This window comes from Podarcis melisellensis, assembly GCF_964234715.1.
Source record: "Podarcis melisellensis genome assembly, chromosome: 10".
Classification (NCBI taxonomy): domain Eukaryota; kingdom Metazoa; phylum Chordata; class Lepidosauria; order Squamata; family Lacertidae; genus Podarcis; species Podarcis melisellensis.
Genome location: NC_138542.1, coordinates 22,538,264 through 22,562,162, shown reverse-complemented (window position 1 = coordinate 22,562,162; position 23,899 = coordinate 22,538,264). Strand labels below are relative to the sequence as shown.

General features: G+C 43.0%; 1 protein-coding gene across 4 annotated transcripts in view; it reads left to right on the top strand.

Moving 5' to 3' along the window:
* ST7 (suppression of tumorigenicity 7) overlaps positions 1–23,899 on the top strand; it is a 95,010-nt gene that overhangs the window by 27,648 nt on the left and 43,463 nt on the right. The gene's annotated exons all lie outside the window — the stretch shown is intronic.

Sequence of the window (23,899 nt, the reverse complement as noted above, 5' to 3'; positions counted from 1 at the left end):
TGATGGCTTTACCCAGGATTTGATTCTTATATATTTAGTAGCTTAATTTCTTTGCTCTCCAATAACCAAAATTTGCTGGTGTGTCCACTCCAGGAGAAAGCCAGGCTTGTACCATAGGTAAAGAGCTGAATGCACCTCTTTCTCAGTGGTATCTCTGCAACAAGCACTACAAATCTAGGGTTTTTTTCTGTTGTTTTATTTCTTAATGTTTGCCTAGTGCTACATAAATCAAGTTGAGAGGTCTGTCAGGGAGAAGTCTGGACAGGCTTCTATCACAATGCTGTGTGATCCCCTATCTTAGAAGAGGAGGTTTTAGTACTAGATTTCTCTTTCCCAGAAGTAAGACTGGAATCCTAACTTCACCTACTTGCAAGTAGGCTCCACTGCATTCAGCAGGACTTGTTTCTGAGTAGACATGCCTGCAATTTCTCATTTGTTTTCAGGGCAATTTGTTGTGCAATGGTGAACTTGCACAAGTTAAGTTTAGAAGTTAGTATTGGTTGCAGAATTCAACTTCCTTAGAATTTCAGCTTTGTTGGGGTGGGGGCGCATCCTGGTGATATCCCAAACAGGATGTCCAGGGGGGTTTAAGAGTATAAATAAGTGCTTTGAAGAACTCTGTTTGTCCAGTCCATCAGCTATTGGGAAATATGTAGCCTGGATTATCACATATGTATGCTACCTTTCCTCTAGCTATGCTTCAGTCTTCTGAGCCCCAAGGGAAATATAAGTGTTGTGTTTTTTACGGCTTTAATGACTTGGTTGTGTGGAAGCAAGCAGCTTATTTACAAGTCTCATTTGTCCAGGTATAGCAGAATCCAGTCTTTCTCTGTGCAGAATTTGGACTCTCTTTATACTGAAACTTTGCTCCGTTTTGTCAGTTCAAAGAGTACGAAATCCTGACTAGATTTGAACCTGTAGAAAAAATGGAAGCAATATTCTCTATCAACTAGTTTGTGAACAAGTAATTGCAGTATGTGCGTGTGTTTTAACCAGACAGTAAAGAAATAGAAGTACCTTATGCTGTTTTACTTGTTACACAGACAATTGACATTTGTGGGGGATGTGATGGGATTCAAAATTATGGGAAAGAGGTAGCTATTTTTATAAGACAAATGTCATCGTGCGTGACCTCACTTAAACCACAGTGGTACGTCGGGTTAAGAACTTAATTCGTTCTGGAGGTCTGTTCTTAACCTGAAACTGTTCTTAACCTGAAGCACCACCTTAGCTAATGGGGCCTCCTGCTGCCGCTGCGCTGCTGAACAATTTCTTTTCTCATCCTGAAGCAAAGTTCTTAACCCGAGGTTATATTTCTGGGTTAGCGGAGTCTGTAACCTGAAGCGTATGTAACCTGAAGCGTCTGTAACCCGAGGTACCACTGTAATTAGTTAGATACCTTTTTGGATTTGTTGCAGGTATCCTCTAAGAAAGAAATGTGAGATTGTATCTTTCATAAAAGCCAGTTTTGAGACTGATTTACAGCCCAGATGGTCAGCACTACAATTATCTCTTGCTGTGATCTTTTGACATACAGTTCTAAAATAGGTACCCAGGGGGTGGGGGCTGCATCATGGAGATGGTTCCAGGTTCAGCCCTCAAAATCTTCCATTAAAAGAACTTCAGGTAACAGGTGTTGAGAAAAGCTGGTCTTGCTGAGACTTTGAAGAACCACTTCAGGCCCAGGCGATACAGAACTAAATAGTCCAAGCTAAGATAAGGCAGAATCCTATTCACTATATGAGCCAAGGACTGTTTCTGAAATACAATATTGCCCTTGTCAAACAGCTGAGCTAAGTGAAAGCCAATAGCTACTGAATAAAATTAACATGAGTTAATTTTATAGCTTCCTTGAAAGCTGTTAATGATGCAAGAAATATCTGCCATGCTTTCAGCAGATCATCATTTTTTATTTAGGAACATTGGGAGTTTGCAGAGAAGTGGCTGCAAGGTATAATTCTGGCCATCAGTGCTCTGCAGCTTTGAACGTCAGTTCTACACATTGCTTCTACAAACCCTTTGCTTAGAACTTCACAGTTGCGTTGGATACAGATGTGGGAAGCTCCATTAGATGAACATATTTTTTAAAAAGAAGGTACTTAATATCAATGCAACAAGACATATTCTATTGGAAATTGTAGTGTAGCCCCAGCCCATGACCTAGGAATTCTGGTGTTAATCATTAACAGGCAAACCATGTGGACTTCTTTCTGAACCCAGGTTGGAAGGGTGGGGAGACAGCATTTTCTCTCTCCACCCACAAACATCTCCCCCCAACTCCCCATGAAACATCAGTGGGAAGGAAGTTAACTGCATCAGCTCTGATGTAGTTATTGGCCCTTTTGTTGCTATGTTGGGGCAGCGGAACAGGGAGATGTTGGGATCGTGTGGATTCAAGGCTGCTCCCTCTCTCCTTTACCACTCGCAGAACATCTACACCAGAGCAGCTTTTAATAAGTGTGGGTGCTGACCTGCTGGCATACATCCCTTCCTTTCAGCATAAAACGTTCCACGGCTGCTCGCTATAGCAGTGAATAAACAGTATGTTAAAACAAACAAACAATTAAAGCAGCACTAAAGTCCAAAACAACAGTACTAAATGAAATAAAAGCACACATGTCATAAACAAACAAACAAACAAACTGCTATTGAAAACCAACGGCACCCTGATAGCAATAAAAACATCTGTTAAAGGCTCAGGAAAATAAAATTTTTATCTGGCACCTAAAATATAGCAAAGTAAGTGCCATCTTAGTATCCCCATAAAGCAGGGGTTAGCAAACTTTTTCAGTAGGGGGCCGGTCCACTGTCCCTCATAACATGTGGGGGACCAGACTGTATTTTGGGAAAAAAATAATGAACAAATTCCTATTCCCCACAAATAACCCAGAGATGCATTTTAAATAAAAGCACACATTCTACTCATGTAAAAACATCAGGCAGGCCCCACAAATAACCCAGAGATGCATTTTAAATAAAAGGACACATTCCACTCATGTTAAAACATGCTGATTCCCGGACCGTCCGCGGGCCGGATTTAGAAGGCAATTGGGCCGGATATTGACTTAGTTTGCCTTCCCATACCTTAAAGAGTGTTCCACAACTGGGGTCCAACACCAAAAAGGGACTGTCTCCTGTTGCCCCCTCCAAATGTCTGAAAGTGTGGACCACTGAAGAAGGACCTCTGATAAAGACCTTAAAGGACAGGCTCATAAGGAAACAGGTGGTTGCCTTAATTGAGGCTGTGATGCATAAGAAGTGATGCCTTTAGAAGTAACGTTTCACTCGGTTCTTCAGTTTCATATAATACTAAAGGAGGACACTCCTTTCCTTTTGTTTTCCACCAAATATCCCAACGTGGATTAAGCTCATCTCCTTCTTCCACCCACCCAGCCTATGAATTGTAATGATAAAGATTTTTAAATGGTGAATTTCTGAGTGTTTTGAAAAGTCTCTGATGATAGATACGATTTATTTGTTTAGAAAATGGCTGCCCCATCTTTCCAGTGCATTTGCATCGCACAAGGTAGCATAAAACATGTAAATGGCTGTACTTAGCAGTGAGAAAGGCACTCAGCATAGACTCGGACCTTCTGTTCTTTATAGATTTTTGTCCTGGCCATCTCATTCAAATTGGCTGTGGAACTAAGCCTTGGGAGATAGACTGGCGCTTCCTCTATTGTGAATAAAAGGCTAGCTAGAGAGAGAGAGATAATATTGCTATTCCTGCAAATGTGGGTGGGGGGGAAGAGAGAGAGAGAGTGCTGTTAGATGCTAATGCATGGGAGATCTTGGGTGAACAAAGGCTTATCTATGCCATATGACAGCAGTATGGGTGCTAGGTTTCTTCACAGCAGATTTCTCATTGTGGTGAGTGGTGTGTGTACACCAGCTCAACAGAGTCCTGTTCAGGTGCTGCTTCTTCACCCCCAATGTGTATACCAAAGATATGGATTTGGAAGCCAGGCTGCACCCAATGGCCCCCACCCCAACTTTTGTGTACTCCTTCCCATAATGTTTGCACATTCAGTGTAATGTCCAAAAGGGGTGCCATTGCACTGAATGCGGGGATGCTCGTGGGACCAGCAGTTGTGTGAAAGAATAGAAATAAAAGAATCCCGCACTGTACCACTGCTGAGCTTTCCTCCCTTTCTTAAACAGCATAATAATTCAGGACACATCATGACCTTTCCTAAAAATCAGAGTTGTTTGTCTTGTACTGACCATCCAAAGAGGCTAGAAATACTTCCAGGAATATATTTTTTGTTGTTACTTGCTGAACTTTCACATGATATATCTCTGCTAAAGTTAATATTTGACTTTTCCGGGTTGGTGATTTGCTTTGCAAATCCTATTTCTCCTCCTGTTTGCATAGTTTCGAATTGCAGCAAGTCTGTAATAAATGCACGGAGCTTTAGCAAATACCAGTTTCACGCTCACTATTCCCTACTGGCAAGGCGTGGGGGAGAACAGATTTGGTTTAGTAAGATAAGCACTTCTATAAATATGCTTGGAAAATCAGCATTTGCTCTTGAACTTAAGAGTTGGTTGTGCCATTCGAGTTTCAGAGAGTGACTTGACGGAGAATCAATCATCTCTAGCAAAAGCAGGGGCCCTTTTCATATTACAGGAGAGAAATAAAATTATTGTGTAAGTAATATCAGGGTTGCTTCCCCACCCCCTTGATTGGAGTTTATGGTTTTACAAAGATACACAGTGCCCTGCAAATGGCCTGTTAAAAATCAGCAGGTGAGTGTGTCTGGAAGTAAAACTGACAATGCTGTGAAATCCTTTATTCATGTAGATAGGGATTAACTCAGGCCAAAGTTGACCTCATTTTCAAGAGAAAGCAGCCGAAGAGCCCAAATTCAGAACCTACTGCTGCTGATCGGGACAGGAACCCAACACAGCTTTCTAGCTGAAAATCACCCTGGTTGCTCCCAGAGGTGCTGAATGCAACAGGCAACACGTTTTAGAGGCAAACAATATTTGATAATGATAAATATCTATTTCTTGTAGCCATAGGCCATTGCAAAGTAAAATAGCAGTTGTGGGGAGAGCATGCTTTGGTGGGAAATCAGTTCATGTCCCCATCTCAACTGGATGTCAGTCGTTAACTCTGTATTGCAGGCACGTCCAACAGGTAGATCGTGATGTCTGTGGTAGATCACTGGTAGATAACTGGCTCCCCTAAAAAAGCTCATCATTTTAGCCCTGAACTCCCCAAAAACGGTGCTTTCCTCCTGCCTAAAAAAGCTCAACAACTATGACCTGAACCCCCCAAAAAGGGGGGTAGATCACTGCCAGTTTTTAACTCTATGAGTAGATTGCAGTCTCTTGGGAGTTGGCCACTCCTGCTATAGTGTATTAAAGAGTGTAGCAGAATTTCTGACCTTTGATCCATTTTGTAATGGGGGGAGTAGGGGCAGGGTGACCTCCAAGGCACCTCACCAGTCTACAGTTCCCAGGGCCTCCAGGATAGATTCTCCTCCTCCAGTGGAGAGTGATATCCACCCACAGAAACTTCCGTCGTGAGCCCCCTTCTGCTTTCGATGTTCAGAATGGCACATGAGGGGGGGGGGAAGGTGGAATATCAAGGTAGTATCAGGGATGATTAAGGGTGGCCCTAGACTGACTGCCCGGGAGTGGTTGTTTTGACCTGGGTGTTCCCCATACTCAAAACACAATGATCTGTCCATGAGATGCATAGGCAAGAATTCCCACACTCACTTTAAAAAGGAATATGGAGTTTATAGGAAGAAAGTGGTACAACACAAGTATTCAAGCCTCCTCTATGTAGACTGAGCCATTTCAGTATGCTTTTTTCCTATGAAATTGAAAGTACTGGGGAGGGAAAGGCTAGAAGTTATTTAAAACAGACTCATGCTGAAATAGGTTGAATGCCATCATCCAAGCAAGGAGGTTGGCAGGCATTAGTAAATTCCATCTCCTCTCATGTGTTGCTATTTTTGTCTTGTGATCTTCGTATGAGAGATCTGCTTGCTCGAGTCCCAGGAAGCAAACAATGCATAATGTTTCCCATCAATATTTCACACAGCAGAGTTTATCTTAGGGGGGGGGGGGAATCACAGAATAACCCTGTGGTTAGCTTTTGAAAAATTGGATATTGTATTGAATATGCGAAACCTTTTGCCAACATGAGTAGCTTGGGTTCAGTATACCCAAGGAATTGTTCCCAGCTCCTGCTCTGTGTCTATAACCACTGAAGTGTAGGTGGGTTCCCACGAGGCAAGACACAATGATAACTGCAAGAACCTTTGTTGAACTAACAGAACTGGACAACGGGGGCAAATCAACTTATATACTTTTCAGAAGGTGTGAGCCACTCCCACTCCCAACATGATTGGCTATCTAAACTTCCAAGCTGCAAATCATGACTCAGAGTTTAAGGGCCAGTGGCAGAGGCCCAAATCCTGAAATGTTATGTGATTGGATATCATGTATCAAATCAGAACACCGGGGCTCAGAATCCTTAGTCCAGACCAGGGTGGATTTGATTTAAATCAAATCAATTTAAATCAAGATTTAATCATGATTTAAATCACTAGTCAGTAAGACTTGATTTAAATCTCTTTTTTATTTTATTTTTTTACAGAAAGACACAATCTTGCTGGCATAATCTTAATATTTACAACCAGATGAAGGTTTCATTTTTGGAATAATAAATTTTCAGAGTGGTTTTTACAGTTATATAAAAAATTACTGATTTGGTTATACTATTAGAAATACATAGGCAGATAGTTATGAAATTATTGAGAGGTTCAATAAGTTAACTGTTTATATTTGGAAAAGTTTTCTGCTGTACTTTATTGGAAGGAGAAAAATAATTATTTCCATAATAACAATTTAAACAATTTATTTAACTGAAACAATAACATTATAGCATATGTATCCATGTTTGTTAACTGATCTGGTTAAACGTTTTTTTTTTTAAAAAAACAAACCTTAGACTGAGTTTTAGCACACATGAAAGACTTAAAACAAATCCTTATTTCCTGATGAATAGCCTTTGGACTATAATGTAACTTAAATAGAAAACTGTCTTTAGAAAGATTTTCCCTTCAAAATCATTTTATTTTAAAAATCCTATTCAAATTATATATAATTTTCATTGATTTTTAGCCACCCTGGTGCAGACACAAGCTCAGGCAAACACAAACCACTGACAACCATAACAACCACTTCCTAAACTAGTTCAAAACTTGTTCCTACCATATTTTCATCTTGGTTCAACAGCAGCAGCAGCACAATATCCAACCCAAACATAATTCAGACTGGAATTGTGATGGTAATGTTTGCTGGGAGAGGCAAGATAGCTATGGTGCTGGTTCTTGGCCATACCAGAGAGGAAGCACTTGGGTTGTAAAGAAGGGACCTGGAGTGGTATGAAAAAATGGAGACACCCTGTTAGTACCACATGCCTCCACGGATAACAGTTCCGTATTCAGCTGTTCTCAAGACAGGAGCTCTATTTAGTCAAGAGATACTGTAGGATGAGTACGCAAGGAAGCGGGGAGGATCACACTTCTTGCCCCTACCACTGACCTCCATCCAGAATTTCTCCAGTTAGAGACTCTGGGATCTGTCGGTTCTGCATGATCCCGATCTCTCCTTCATAAGGTTATCCAACACTGTGTTAGCAGAAGAGAGCTCAAAATCTCAGGGTTTGTTGCCATAGGAGGCAACAAGGTATATGCAGATAAGAAGCAGAAAAGGACTTATCTTGCAGTATGATTTAAGACATATCCTTTTAAACTCCCAGATAAGTCACGTTGATCGTTTGTGTTTGCTTCACAACACTGATGTCTGGGGTGGGGGTGGGGGAGAGGAGCTGTGCTAATTACTCATCATCCTCATCAGTGATAGCAATAATGCTTTCCAGTGCTTTTTTCTGGAAAGAAAGGTGGGGGAACTCACCATGATGTTTCTTTGCTTATTGTGGGCCCAGTCACAGTGCCGCCTCACCCCTCTCCGCCGGGCAGTGGCTAAACATAAGATGCGATTGATAAACTCAAGCAGACAACGATCTGGATTAGAAATAGACACAAATTTATTGATTACAGATATAGGTGGGGTTTTGGCTCAGGCATTGTGTGTATATCTGTTCCAGCCCCGCCCCATTTTTTTAAAAAAAATGATTTTTGAAAGGTAAGGGAACTCAGTTTCCCCGAGTACCTGCTTAAAAAAACCCAAAACCCTGGTTCTTTCCGGTGTCTCTCCTCCCTTCTCCATATTTTGTACAATCTTCAAAATTGCAGTGACCTAGTTAATATGTGCGTTGGGGGATGTGTGTGTGTGTGAGCGAATAAATAATCGTGTTTTCTTGACTGAGAACATAATTTATTTAAAACATTTTCATATCACCTTTCCTCAAAATTAATTTCAGGGCAATTTGCAAGATATAAGAATGCAATGGAAACACTTCTACTTAACACCTCAGAATAAAAGATAAGAGCAAGTAAGAGAGCAGTCAACACTACTTACAAGTACATTAAAAGCCCGAACAAAAAAATTATTTTTTGCCCGAGGCCTAAATGAAAACAGCGAGGGACGCAGGTGGTGCTGTGGGTTAAACCACAGAGCCTAGGACTTGCAGAAGGTTGGCGGTTCGAATCCCTGCGATGGGGTGAGCTCCCATTGCTCGGTCCCAGCTCCTGCCAACCTAGCAGTTCAAAAGCACGCAGTGCAAGTAGATAAATAGGTACCACTCCAGCGGGAAGGTAAATGGTGTTTCTGTGTGCTGCTCTGGTTCGCCAGAAGCGGCTTAGTCATGCTGGTCACATGACCCAGAAGCTGTATGCTGGCTCCCTTGGCCAATAAAACGAGATGAGCGCTGCAACCCCAGAGTCGGTCACGACTGGACCTAATGGTCAGGGGTCCCTTTACCTTTACCTAAATGAAAACAAGGTTGGCTTCCCTCAGCACCTCCTAGAGAAGGACGCCCCATGGTTTGGGTGCTACTGCTGGTAAAGGCCAGCTCTCTAGGTGCCAGCCACTTCACTTCTGGAAGGGGAAAATGCAGGGAGCCAGTCATTGGCAGGTGACCTAAGGCTGCTTGAAATGCAGCTAGGCCATTATTTTGTGAAAGTGTTGGGGAGTGGACTGTTTTTATGATGACTTATTTTATTATTAGGCTGTCTGTCAGTATGTTCTTTATTATGCTTGTATCATTCTGTAATGTGTTTTTAATGTTGCACACCACCCTGGGATCTTCTGATAAAAGGTGGTTGTTAATAAAAATAATTTATAATTATATTTTTTCTTATTTTGAATGGAAGCTGTTTGCGGGAAAACAAATCAGAACAAAACAGAGACTTGGAATTCAAAATGAAAATAATCTACCCCCACCTGCCCTTCACTCCTTGCCTGCCATACACCCAAGAATCAGTGGAGGGCACCTAGTTCTGTGCTAATAGGACTGTCGCAACTTCATCAATATCCCATCTTTCTGCTCTGGGTCTTTCTCCAAGCATTAAATACCCAACAACCAACCACTACAGCCATTCCTTCCAAACAAACTAAAAAAAAAGCAGCAGATGGATCAGGGACTCGTCAGGAGCAGGTGCTATAGCAGTGCTCTGTAAACAAGTCTGTGGGCCAGGTGTTTCAAATTGAGCACATCTGATTTTTAGTTCCTCACCCTGACTTGGTCAGCCACAAGAAGTGCCCCGGGCAACAGGGCTGCCTCTCTCCTTATTGCCCTGCAGCAACTAGACAGGTAAGTGTAGAATAGAATCTTCAAACTAGAAATATTTTCTATATGTGCATTGCCATTTCTTGAGAAACCTATGGCAGAAATTGCACCGTGTAGCATGTAGCAAATGTGTTAAGGGTTGTTTACGAAATAGGGCTGCTTCAAATGCAATTGGCGTGTGTTCATTTTATATTTTGATCCCAGTTATCAGATATTGCCATTATTCAAGAGTCACGCTGATGGTGGTAGAAGTTTGTGTGAAGCCTTGTAAAAGTGGCAGAACTGGGTGCTTTTATGAAAGTTATGGGTATTATTGCAATATCCACTCCAGTGAAGCTGGCAGCTTTTTGTTTTCACATGTTGTAGGAATGCTGCTTAAAGAAATAGAAATTGATCTTATTTATTTTTGAAGTTCAGTATATTTTTACTTTAAAAGAATTAGCAAAAGAATGCCAGTATATAGGAAGGTTTGTATAGAAATTGAGTGAAACTGGAAGTTCTGTGATTTCAAAATACAGCAGTGTTTATTGGGTATTTTTAAAAAGCACCCTGAAATATCTGAGACTCGCGAACATAAGATTATAAAATGTAATTTTTACAAAGTATTTTGCAGCATTTCCTTGACTTGTAGCTTCCAGGTTAATTTACTGTTAATTTAATTGATATGGTTGGCACTGATTTTTCAGGAGCTCAAGCCTGTCCTATTTAAATATTTTTTCTTAATGTACTTATTCACTTTGATCATGAGGTTGTAGATTTTTAAAAGCTGTGTTTGTTATACACAGCAGTTCTTAACTTCCATGTTCCTCTTAATCATCAGCCTTCTTGAAATTTCAGTGATTGAATCTGTAATTGTGTGTGTGTAAGCCTGCAATGTAGGGACGCGGGTGGTGCTGTGGGTTAAACCACAGAGCCTAGGACTTGCTGATCAGAAGGTCGGCAGTTCGGACCCCCGCAATGGGGTGAGCTCCCGTTGCTTTGTCCCTGCTCCTGCCCACCTAGCAGTTCGAAAGCACGTCAAAGTGCAAGTAGATAAATAGGCACCGCTCCGGCGGGAAGGTAAACGGCATTTCCATGTGCTGCTCTGGTTCGCCAGAAGCAGCTTAGTCATGCTGGCCACATGACCTGGAAGCTGTATGCCGGCTCCCTCGGCCAATAAAGCGAGATGAGCACCGCAACCCCAGAGTCAGTCACGACTAGACCTAATGGTCAGGGGTCCCTTTACCCTTTACCTTTTTAAGCCTGGAATGTACACAGGGGTTACATTCAATCCCAATTGTCTATAGTCAAATGCATTGGGTTCAATGGTCGGTGGAATTGCCAAAGTCTTTCTTCCCAATGCCTGCCCCTTTTCTGTCCCCCACTCTTTTTTTTTGCTAAGCTTAGAAATCTTGAATGTGCACAAGTTAAACATGCATAGGCTGTGGAGTGATATATATATAGAGAGAGAGAGATATATAGATATATAGATATATATAATCTTATTAGTTGCTTTTATTTTTTTTATTTTAAAAAGTGACTCATAGCGAATTACCACAATAATTAAAAACCATTTACATCTAAACCAGCATAAAACAAAACGGGGGAAAAATCTAAAACACATAAATATTTTTTTTAATGCAGGTTTAAAACATCTCACCCACTAAAAGAGGATACAGATAATGAAAAGCCAAAGGCTTAGCAGAAAATAAATGTTTTTTCTTCGTGACTAAAGTAGGGGCAGAGGTAGGGGGCAGTGGGGGCGGTCTGCCCTGGGTGTCACCACTGAGGGGGGTGACAAAATGCCAGGGGGCACTCGCTGAGTGGGAGGAGGCAGGCAGACTCCTCAGAGGTCCGGCAGAGCTTCCTGCCTCAGCTTTCTTTCTTACTGTCAGAAAGTCTTTCTGAATGTTTAGTCGGAATCTCCTTTCTTGCAACTTGAAGCCATTGGTTTGAGTCCTACCCTCCAGAGCAGGAGAAAACAAGCATGTGACAACCTTTAAGATATTTGAAGACGGCTATCATTTCTCCTCTCTGTCCCCTCTTCCACGAGAGTATCATGGGGGACTTTGTCAAAAGCCTTACTGAGATCAAGATACACTATGTCCACAGCATTTCCCTGATCCACCAAGTTTGTAATTCCTTAAAAAAAAAGATTGGACTGGCATGACTTATTTTTGAGAAATCCATGCTGGGTCTTAGTAATCACAGCATCGTTTTCTAAATGCTCACAGACCGACTGTCGAATTATCTGTTCTAGGACCTTCTAGCTCACTGGTAGGTAGTCACCTGGGTCTTCCCTTTTCCCATTATTGAAATGGAGCCAACACTTGCCCGCCTCCAGTCTGTAGGGACCTCACCTGTTCTCCAAGAATTCTTAAAGGCTGTAGAATTATATCTGCAAGCTCCTTTATGAGCTCCTTGAATGCAGCACATCAGTCCCTGGAGATCTGAATTCATTTAAAATAGCTAGGTGTATCCTTACTACCTCTTTTCCTATCTTGGGCTGCAATTCCCTCCTTACATCATTTATTCTGTTATCACCAGGGCATTGGTTTCCTTTTGGGTGAAGACAGAGGCATAGTAGGTGTTGAGTAGCCTTTTCTCTGTCAGCATTGCAGAGGACCTACCACAATGCTGCTCCTCCTCCCTTCCTGTTTGGTCTGTTCCTTTTGAACAGTAGCATTGTATAAAAAACATGGATGAGTTGCATTTCTGTTTCCCCAGCTTCTGTTGTAATGCATAGAAAGCAGGGACTCTGAGACCTTGTTCCTGGGGAGAACATTTCACCCTCTACAGGCATTATCCGGAGTTTACTGTTCTTGTCGCAGCCGAGAGCCTCCGTTTTGCACATTGCAACAGAGGCAGGAAAAGCAGAACCAAAGCACTTGGCAACTCTCCATGTGTAAAACTCCTGCAGCCTCTTCGCTGTTGCATGATTTTGTGGGTCTGACCTGCTCAAGGTGGTGGTTCTAGTAGACTAAAGGGGCCGTGGCAAGGCAATCAGAAGCAGTCAGTTGTGTGTGACACTTAAGCTGGAACAAATTTAGAATGTTGCTTCGGCAACCAACAACAACAGACAAGGTTGCAACCTGTCCTCACAAGTGAGAGAAGCTCTTCCGTTTAAAGGGACTTGCCCATTTCCGCAGCTTTAGATTCCTGTTGGACTAAAGTACTCTTGAGTCAGAGGGCAGTAATGCGATCTCTTTTCCACTGAAGCACTTGAGGACCAGCATTCTATCTGAAGCAAATAGAAGCTATCCTTCCATTTATAGAATTATATACCACTTAATCGTCACAAAACTCTTAAGCTATGTTAATTGTGCAGCCTCATCCCTAGGGCTGGCCTGCCTGGTTATATTGATCTTGCATTGCTAGGTAGCTTTCTCTTGACCTTTGATGGCTCCCCGGAAAAGGTGGCTTCCCCTTCTTCAGCCATGGGCCTTCCCCACCCATTTGCTAAACTATTTCCTGACAAAAGTACCGTAAATTTCGCTCTATAACACGCAGATTTTTTTCTCCTAAAAAGTAAGGGGAAATGTCTGTGCGTGTTATTGAGCGAATGTGTGGTCCCTGGAGCTGACTCGCAGGAGCGCAGGGGCAAAAATAATCAGGCAAAAATAAGATCGGGCGGGCGGGCGGAGGGAAGGCGGAAGCTGCTGCTTTCCTGCATTCTGCCTCAGGGTCTTACTGCCCTCCCGCTTCTGTTGCTGCGTTTGCTCAAACTCAACAAAGAGCAGGGAATCCCCTGCCCTCCTGGCAAGCAGAGGGTTAAGGAAAGGATCGAGTCCTTCCTTCTAATTCTTTCCTAGTCACACTGCGTGCAGGCTCCAGCCCACCACCTCCTCCTCTCCGTGCTCCAGGGACTCGCAGGCAGCCGAAAAACATGCAGGTGGGAGAGAGAGAGGGCTGGCTTGGGGGGGGGGGACTTTTGCCTTCCTTTCCTCCCCCCCACCCCGTTAAACTCCTCCCCTGCATTCTTAGCCAACTGCTTCTCCGCACACCCCTCTTGTGCTTCTTGTCCCTTCTGTGTTTTTCCTTCCCTCCCCATTTAAAACGTGGTGACAAAGCACGGATCCACATGGATCCTCAGGATTTTTGCATTGGGTCACCCCAAATTCACTATCAGATCACATTACATGTCCATTGCTACAGTCTGTACCAAAGAAATCACGCACCCACTGTTGCCTGGGGCTGTAATGGTGCAAAAATGTGGTTACAAAGCATGGATCCACAGGATCTTTGCACTGGGTCACCCCAAATTCACCATCAGATAACATAGCATGTCCATGGCTACAGCCTGCACCAAAGAAATCACGCACCCACTGTGGCCTGGGGGCACAATGGTGCAAAAACGTGGTTACAAAGCACGGATCCACATGGATCCTCAGGATTTTTGCATTGGGTCACCCCAAATTCACCATCAGATCACATAGCATGTTCATGGCTACATCTTGCACCAAAAAAATCACGCACCCACTGTTGCCTAGGGTCACAGTGGTGCAAAAACGTGGTTACAAAGCACGGATCCACATGGATCCTCAGGATTTTTGCATTGGGCTACTCCAAACTCACTGTCAGATCACATGTCTGTGGCCACAGCATGAACCACAAAAATCATACATCCACTGTTTCATTTAGAATATTTTTTTTCTTGTTTTCCTCCTCTAAAACTATGTGCGTGTTATGGTCTGGTGCGTGTTATAGAGCGAAAAATACGGTAGTTAAAGGCAATAGATTGGTGTGGTTTTTTTGGAGGTGGCAACAAGACAAAAAGAGGTAATAAGAGATTAATCAGGCACCCTCACTGTACTCTTTTTGGCGCCTGCTAAAAAATATTTCTGTTCAGACCAGCCTACCAGATGCTTTGAAAGTTGAGGTAATTTTCAATTTGTTGTAGTATTTTAACTTTGGTATGTTTTAAATTGGTTTTTTAAAAAAATCTTGATTGTAAATCAAGTTGTAGATTTGTCTTGCTTTTACTGTTTTATCTTTTGTAAACCATTTTGAGGTAATGTATACAACTTTTCACAATCAAGGATGGGGTACACATTTTATGAAATAAATAAACCCAGTGCCATATTGACAGGTTATTGACCCCATTCTCAAAATCTCAAATTCTCATGAGGTTTACCTGCTACCCACAGAGTCGTCTTCTGGATTTGCGGTTCAAATTAGCAACCAACATGAAATACTTATTTTTCATAGCTGCAGCATTCCAAGAGGAAACTTGGTTGTTGTTTCTTGTGTTTCCATATTCTTTCCCGTTGCATCCCTTCCTCCCCGAGTAACAGTCGTTAGCAGCTCTGGACATGAATCAGAACAGTATATTTAAAATCACAGGCAGCAAGATCATAGCGACGCTAATCTCTGTTAGCCTTCTGGCTGGGATTTGCAGAGCAATCTCTGAAGGGTTTTCCTAGACAAGACTATTAAATTAACCCAAGGAAGCTCCCAGGTGAAAAGCCTGCTATCAGCCTGCTTGAGGGAAGAGGTAATGACTCTCTAGGGCTTAGCTAATAATCCTCAGCATGCGTCCAGCCCAGGCAGCAAGACTGAAATAACCTGCTGGTTTTGCTTTCTTAGTACTGTATTGTAACTCCACACTTTCAAAGGGGACGTTTGAGACAGGTCCTGCAGGAATCCCTGATTCATACAGCGTTTTGATAAAGCCTTCTGGAAATAAAACAAGGCACATTACTTTCAGGCATAGGGGACCCCCTTTCCAGTCTTTAAGCCAGGGGTAGGCAACCTAAGGCCCGGGGGTCGGATGCAGCCCAATCCCCTTCTCAATCCGGCCTGCGGATGATCCGGGAATCAGCGTGTTTTTACATGAGTAGAATGTGTCCTTTTATTTAAAATGCATCTCTGGGTTATTTGTGGGGCCTGCCTGGTGTTTTTACATGAGTAGAATGTGTGCTTTTATTCAAAATGCATCTCTGGGTTATTTGTGGGGCATAGGAATTTGTTCATTTTTTTTCCCCAAAATACAGTCCAGCCCACCACATGGCCTGAGGGACAGTGGATCGGCCCACGGCTGAAAAAGGTTGCTGACCCTGCTTTAAGCGACTGCAGTGGCTCTCAGTGAAGTTCCAGGCACGGTTCAAAGTGCTGGTGTTGATCTTTTAAATCCATACAGAGTTCATGACCAGGGTTCCTGGATGATCGAATTACTTCAATTCAGGTTGCTTGTGCATTGAGATTTTTAGGTAGCTTGTGCATTGAGATCAGTGGCTCACCTCTGGGTGCCTCTGCCAACTGAGGTATGGTGGGTGGCAACTTGGGATAGGATCGTTTTGATGGTGCTGCCCAGTTTGCAGGCTGTTTTCTCTCTCCAGAAAGGCTTTTTTATACTTTGGGGCATGTCCACTTGGACATGTAACACCCTCTCCCCCAGGGCTGAGCAAAGCTCAGAGCAAGCCTTGGCCCCTAATACGTTGGCCAAGAGCACTTAGCCTAGTATTGTCTCCTGCAACTGACAGCAGCTTTCAAAGGATTCAGGCGGGGTCGTTCTGCTGTCTTGAAAGGGCTCCCTTGTAGCAAAGATTGCAAAAAACCAAACCAAATAATGTGTTCTGCCACTGAGTTACAGACTCTTTCTTGAACTACCTGGAAGTATATCTAGGATAGGCTTAAGAGAATTAACAGTGTTGATTTTCTTTGGTGGCGAAGCCTGGAGAATGACGCTGCAAAATATGAAAAGGTCTTCATAATAATAAAAAATTAATTACACATTATTATTTGGAATACATGTATGAATAGCTTTTCTCTTCTTCTCCACAGGCACTTGATAAGCTTTTTTTTTTTTTTACTCTTGTGTGACATTTTAATTTAATCATATATGTTATCAAAAGCAACCCTAACCTTGATGAGACATTTTACCCTTTCAGCAGAGTGATGCATTTGCACAAAGCACCCCATGGGTTTTCAGTTGCACTTTTTCTCTGCCTAGTACACATCCCAGAGGCATTATCTCCATGTCTCATGCAGTCTCTAAAATCTGTCCAAGGGTGTAACCGTTCTTTAAATCATCAGTATGCCCAGTCTGTATGAAAGAGGTGTGTTGAGAATCTAAATAAGGGGTGGAGAACCTGTGTCCCTTCAGATGGACTCCAGACTCCACCATTCCTGACGGTTGGCCATGCTAGCTGGAGCTGGTGGGAGGACAACCACATCTGGCCAGAGGTCCCCCATGCCTGATCTAGGTTGTCCCTTCTGCAAATTAAAGGGCTCTTTTGGTGCATGCAGGAGGGTGAGATCCAGTGGAGTCTCTAGATCAGCCTTTCTCAACCTGTGGGTCCCCAGATGTTGGTGGACTACAACTCCCATCACCCCTAGCTAGCAAGGCCAGAGCTCAGGGATGATGGGAGTTGTAGTCCAACAACATCTGGGGACCCACAAGCTGAGAACCGCTGCTCTAGATTGAGGAGAGAGAACACATTCCCCTGTTCTCCCCTGCAGCCTCCTGAACAAACTCCCACACTTACAGAGGGTCCCCCACACATGCAGGAGGAGCTTTTCATGGGCTACTACAAATTATGGAGAAGCTGTCTCTCCCTCTCACTCCATCATCCTATGGGTGCAATGCTGCTTAGATGAACTAGGTGTCTAACCCAGTGGCTGCTCCTCACCTTTGGAACATCTGTTTCTTCACAGTTGTCAAAACCAAAATCTTTTAAGAAGCTGCTGCAAAACTTCACTATGTGGATCATCTTTCACTTACTGGCATTAGGCTGTCATCAGTGCTATTCCCTTAACTGCCCGTGATGTTTAATAATGTATACAGCCGCTTCAGTTTCTGAGCCAAGTGCGCTCACTTGAAAACAAAACAGCCCCCTCCCGACAACTGTAAGTTGTATTTCCAAGCCTGTTTTCGTTTTGAGAAGGCTTTCCTTGGCTTTCAAACCAAACAACAGCAAAAGCTGAACTGCTTTCCTATGTTGCAACATCTTTTTCTTGTGATAGCTTTGAAAGAGAGCTAATCCTGAAAATAACGTCTTCATGAATTATTACTTACTATTCCTAGAATCCCAACCAATCCCTCTTCCCAGGGAACTCTGGAAATTGTAGCTAAGGGTGGGGGTGGGGTCTCTCCTAGCAACTCCCAACACCCTTGACAAACTACAGTGGTGCCTCGCTAGACGAAAAGAATTCGTTCCGCGATTCTCTTCGTCTAGTGGTTTTTTCGTCTTGCGAAGCGAGCCCATTGACAGCTTAGCGGATTAGCGCTACAGCTGTCAAGCGGCTTCCAGCGATCAGCTGTTAAGCGGCTTATCAGCGGAACAGCTGATAAGCGGCTTAGCGGCTTAAGAACAGGGCGAAAAAAGCGAAAAAAACCCGCAGGGGGATGCAAGATTTTTTTCGTCTTGCGAAGCAACCCCATAGGGAAATTCGTTTTGCGAAACGCCTCCAAAACGGAAAACCCTTTCGTCTAGCAGGTTTTTCGTCTTGCGAGGCGTTCGTCTTGCGGGGCACCACTGTACAGCTCCCAGAATTCCTTGGGGGAAAAACCATGATTGTTTATCTTAGTGCTTTCAGTTAATGGTGTGGATGTGGCCTTGGAAATGTATACCTTAGTGAGTCTTGCACTATTTTAGCTTAGATGAGGGCTTATCCACACTTCCTAGTGCAGCATTTGTAGACACAGGGCTGAGATTTCCAGGTTTGTATCAGAGTGGGTTTTTTCTTTCTTCTGCCACTTTCCCCCAGGAAAATTTGTGTTTTACAGCTGAATCAGAGCAAACTGAAATTGGGGTTTCTGATTGCTGGCCTTGCTGGTTGTGGCTGATGGGAGTTGTAGTCAATCAACATCTTTATGTAATTTCTGCTACTGAGATATCGAAGCAATGCGTATCAGTACTTAAAGGCACTAAAATTTACATTTAAGCTGTAGCTATAAAAAAAAATAATAGGTCTTTCTGGACTTGGATTTGTACCCCCACTTCCCACATAGCTTACAAACAAACATCAAATATAATAAAACAGAAATCGTAACAGAGTTTCCTTTTTAACTTAACGATGTATAGTACCAACAAGAATTAGAACAGGGAAACCCAAGAACAAATGCTCGCTCCAGGATCCTGTAAAGTAAACCCTCTGCTCAGAAAACAGGCCCTGGGGAAAAGGGGGAAATTACACAGGGGGCAACGAAGTCAAGAAGACGTGACAAACAGCAGCCAGCATGATGGATTTCAATTAATGCAAGAGCCATTTGGGTTGGACCCAGTCGCAACTTGAAAACGTTGCAGATTTAAGAAGCTCAGCTGCTTCTTTTTTTACAAAATCACACCCTAGCTTTTGATGGCGAGCAGTCATGGCTTTGATGGTAATTCTGTTTGCCAGAACACATGACCGTTGAAGACACGTTTAACGGTTTTTAAAAGATCTAATGCAGCTTGAGCAGTCAAGCAGCTTGAAGTGTAAACCTCCTACTTGTCGATAATTATAGCCTTGGTCTCCATGGAGCTTTGGGTGTTTTTGAGTCTGATTTTCAGCATGCTGGCTTCTTGATTTGAGCTTTTTCTTTCTTTCTTTCCGAGATTCAAGAGTTATCTTTGAACTGTTTTCCTGACTTCTTATCTCCATGAAAGGAACTTGGTGTGGAGAGTGTAGCTGTGGCACCATAGCAGGGATTCCCCCCCCCCCTTTGCTCTTGGAAAGGCCAGGAAGATTTCCCTCCATTTCTACAGCAGTGTTCCCCCCCCCTGCTGAGATGAAAACTGGACAGCTGAAGCTACCACCCCCTAAGTTATATGACTGTGTGCAAATGTACACATTTTAGAACGTTTCAAAAAAAGTCTCTCTGGGCTGTGTCATCAGAATACATTCAAGAAAGCTAATTGTGGGAGGTCTACTATCAGACCCATTCCTTCATTCTCAGTGTGTGTGGATAGACTGTAGTTGCTTAATGTCGAAGGGAGGTCACTCTGTACATGCTCAAGAGGTGTCTTTGTATCATCATCATCATCTGCTTTTTAAAAGAAAGCAAATGGTCGTAATGGGAGAACTCAATGGGACAGAGGAAAGCAGGGTGGAGCTAAAACTTAAACATTGAATTCAAATGTGTGTTTTCTACTTAAGCCGTGGATACATATGGAAGGATTATTGTATTAGGATTCAGCCTTTAATCCAAGATTCTTCTTGTGAGACTTGGGGTGCTTCCTGACTTTTTGCTATTTTGGGGTGGGATACATACAGGCCAATTCAGATCATACTCTTACAGTTGAATGGAAAGCCTTGTGCAACAAACTCACTTCCCAAAAAGTCTGGTTTTTTTGCAGTATGGAAAGTGATGGGGAAAATGCCCTGGAAAGTGTGGGATTTCATTTACTTTGATGTAACGTCCTCTAACCTCCCAGTAAAAAAAAAATAGAAATGCAGTCGTACCTTGGATCCTGAACACCCTGGAACTCGGACGTTTTAGCTCCTGAACGCTGTAAACCCTGAAGTGATTGTTCCAGTTGGGAGCATTTTTTTTGGAAGCTGAATGTCTGACAGGACTTCCACGGCTTCCAATTGGCTGCAGGAGCTTCCTGCAGCCAATCAGAAGCCGTGCCTTGGTTTCTGAACGTTTTGGAAGTCAAACGGACTTCTGGAACGGATTCCGTTCGACTTCTGAGGTACGACTGTAATTCTCATTAACTAACCAACATCATCTAATCTCCCTGCAAACAAATCAGGATGAATACTCAATAAGTGAGTTTTCTGGGAGAACCCTGAGGTGTCAAAATGAGGGAGATCTTGCAGCTGGCAAAGGTGCTGTTTGCTGTCATTCTTCGGGCAAAGGAGTGTTTTTGCACTGACCATAGGTCAGCCACCTTTCTTGTAAACACTGAAAGCACATAGAATCAGTGCAGCTGGAGTTGCTCTGCTTTTCTCAAGAGAAGAGGGAAACCCTCTGTAGAAGAAGAAGAAGAGAGAAATGTGCTGACCAGGTGTTTGCAAAGAACCAGAGCCATTAATCACATTAAATGACTCCCGATAATGGGTTTTAGTTCGTTGGCTTTGCTCTCAATAAAGCTTAACCTCATAAACCTTTGTGCCATGTAAACAGGATACCTACCCATGGTGAGGAACTACTATAACTCTCTCTCTCTCTCTCACTCACACACGCACACACACACACAGACATATTGACAAAGTGCTTTTGACTGAAATCAAATCTGTATGTCAACTAGGAAAATAATAATCATATGTGCTTCCTTATGCATATTATTTAGATTATAGAAATATTGACAAAAAAATAAATGTTGGAGAGGGATTTGTGGCATTTCTAGACAAATACAACTTTTGTCATAACAGGATGCATATATTAAAATGGAGAAGAAGCCTGTTAGCATATTTAGCGCTCCCCGCAAAGGTCTAGCAATTGAATGCTCCTCCTGGCTCGTTGATACTGTATCATTTTTATAGCTCTGTCAAATGCTTTATGGCAAGCAGCACTTATTTCCTTTGTTGCTCTCCATAGCACCGTCTCATCTAGTGAGCCTAATATGCAGTGAAATAAATTAGCGCAGCAGTTTAGAGATGTAGCATAATTGCAGCTGCCTGGCAAGGGCCTGTTTAGCAAGCATTTAGATTCATGTGGTGCGTTGACTCTTCCGCAGCTGCATTTTATAGGAACCGGAGCCTGACGAACTGTGCATTTTCGTCCTACAAGAAAAAAAGGAAACTGGATGGTTGCTGCGCTTGAAACAAGGAAATGAGCACCGGGTGTAATACCTCCAAACAGGGACACCCAGTACCTCCAGAATGAATCAGAAATATTCAACTAAAAATATTATTATACAATGAGGGGGGGGGTGTTTTTTCTGTCACACACAGAATCCCCGCCAAACCTTGCAGTTAGGAAACTAAAGAATTTGATAAAAAGTTTTATTAAATACAGTCATACCTCGAGTTAAATATGCTTCAGGTTGAGTGCTTTTGGGTTGTGCTCCGCGGCGACCTGGAAGTAACGGAATGCGTTACTTCCGGGTTTTGCTGCTCGCGCATGCGCAGACGGTCAAAATGACATCATGTGCATGCGCAGAATCGGCGAATCACAACCCGCAGACGCAGGTTACGTTCGTATCCAGAGGTACCGCTGTACACTCACAACATTGCCCCCCACCTTAGTTTCACAACGTTCCTGTATTTGTACTGTGTGACAATAAATACAGTACAATAAATCAATGAATTAGTTGATCAGTAAATGAGGTAAAAGGGTTCGTGTGGTCTTTGGATGAAGGAAATGATGGGAAGGGAACATGGTCTTGAGTAGATTGGCCATGCTAGCGTCTCTTGTTTAAAATGTGTGTGAAGATGCTGTTTGACCCTGATTCCTCCACTCTCCTGCGGGTTAAGAAAGATTTAAAATCCCAGAGTGAGATAAGATCTGGACTGCTGAGGAATCCAAAGGTTGAAGACCGAAGAGTAACTCATGAGTTTACATTGCATAATGGACTAGTTCTCCATGATGTGTCTCAGCTATACTGCTAGAACTCATACAACTGAAAATTCCTTCATACTAAAAAAGAAAGTTGGCAGGGGTGGGGAAATTATTCACATAAAAAAATAGCACAGTTAGGCTAGAAGGCTTATTTTCCTAGCTTTGTTACTGAGAAGAAAATTTGTCCTTTTGAGCCCCTCTTTACAATGTGTGTTGGTAAAGTGCAAACATGGATTTACAACTGAGAGCCGTCTCCTCTTGCGAGACTCATTAGGACCTTCCAAGGCTTGAACCCAGGAGCCTTTGATTGCATCGTTCCAATTTTAGTATATGTGCTGCAGAAGCGAACACATGAACCCAGGAGCCTTTGATTTTATGTGCTGCTGCAGTAACTATTGCTGCTGCAACTTGAAGTATTCTCAAACCATGCACTCCTTCCCTCCTCAGGCCTTGGGGCCCACTTGAACTTCCAGAAAGGGCTACAAAGAGCTTTGTATCTTGGGCTACGCAACAGGGTCTTCCTGGCTCTGGTGTGTTTCTGTGCACACCTCAGCTCTGACACCTAGATCTTGCATCCCAGCCCTCCTTGGGCATCTGCTTATGCCTTGGCACTGGCAGTTTTTAAGCAGCTCTTGTGTGGCTCCCAGCCGTCACCTTGGGAAGGGTCTGACTGGGGAGGGAAAGCTCCCTCAAAATCTTTTTAATATGCTGTCTGAAGCAGGTTGTGGTTTATGCTTAGTAAAAGAAAATTAGATCTTTTTTTAAAAAAAGCATAATAATAATAATAATAATAATAATAATAATAATAATAATTTTTAATTTATATCCCGCCCATCAGGCTGATGAGTGTGAAAGTGTTATTATAGTCCTGGTGGAATAATAATAATACTAACAACAACAACAACAATTTAATATTTATACCCTGCCCATCTGGCTGGGTTTCCCCAGCCACTCTGGGCAGCTTCCAACAGAATATTAAAATACAATAATCTAGTAAACATTTAAAGCTTCCCTAAACAGGGCTGCCTTCAGATGTCTTCTAAAAGTCAGATAGTTTATTTCATTGACATCTGTTGGGAGGGTGTTCCACAGGATGGGCGCCACTACCGAGAAGCCCCTCTGCCTGGTTCCCTGTAACCTCACTTCTTGCAGTGAGGGAACTGCCAGAAGGCCCTCGGAAGCTGGACCTCAGTGTCCAGGCTGAATGATGGGGGTGGGGATGCTCCTTCAGGTATACGGAAGCATTGGGGATGTACGTTTCTAAATGAGTAAACAATAAGAGAGTGAATCTTTGAGGAAGGGGCTGAAAAAAGCCATGGCACTGGTGACTAAGCCAACTTTCCCCTTTTGCTTGAAGTTGCTCTATTCCTGCTCAGGCAGCAGAAGCAGAGGGTAAAAGGAGTCCAAGGTGGCATGGTGATTAGATTTGGGGGCTATTACTGGGAACACACAAGTTCTGTTTGGTCATGAGGCTTACGGGATGACCACCCCTATATTATGGTCTGCACTGCAAGATGTGGAAATTACTGGTATTTCATACAGGTGAACTCAAAAAATGTTCTCCCAGAGGGTTTTGGGGTTTTTTGCTGTGCTGTTTTGAGATTCCAATTTATGCAATAATTCCCTTCCCTCCCCAAAGACATGCAGCTAAGAGGGTGGGATTTTAAGGAACGGAAACAAGGGTTGACAAAGGAGGTGAAGTCTAGAAAGATGTGCAGCAGGCTGCTTCAGTTGTTAAAACAAGACCCATCTTTCAGTTCAAATGGTTTCATGCA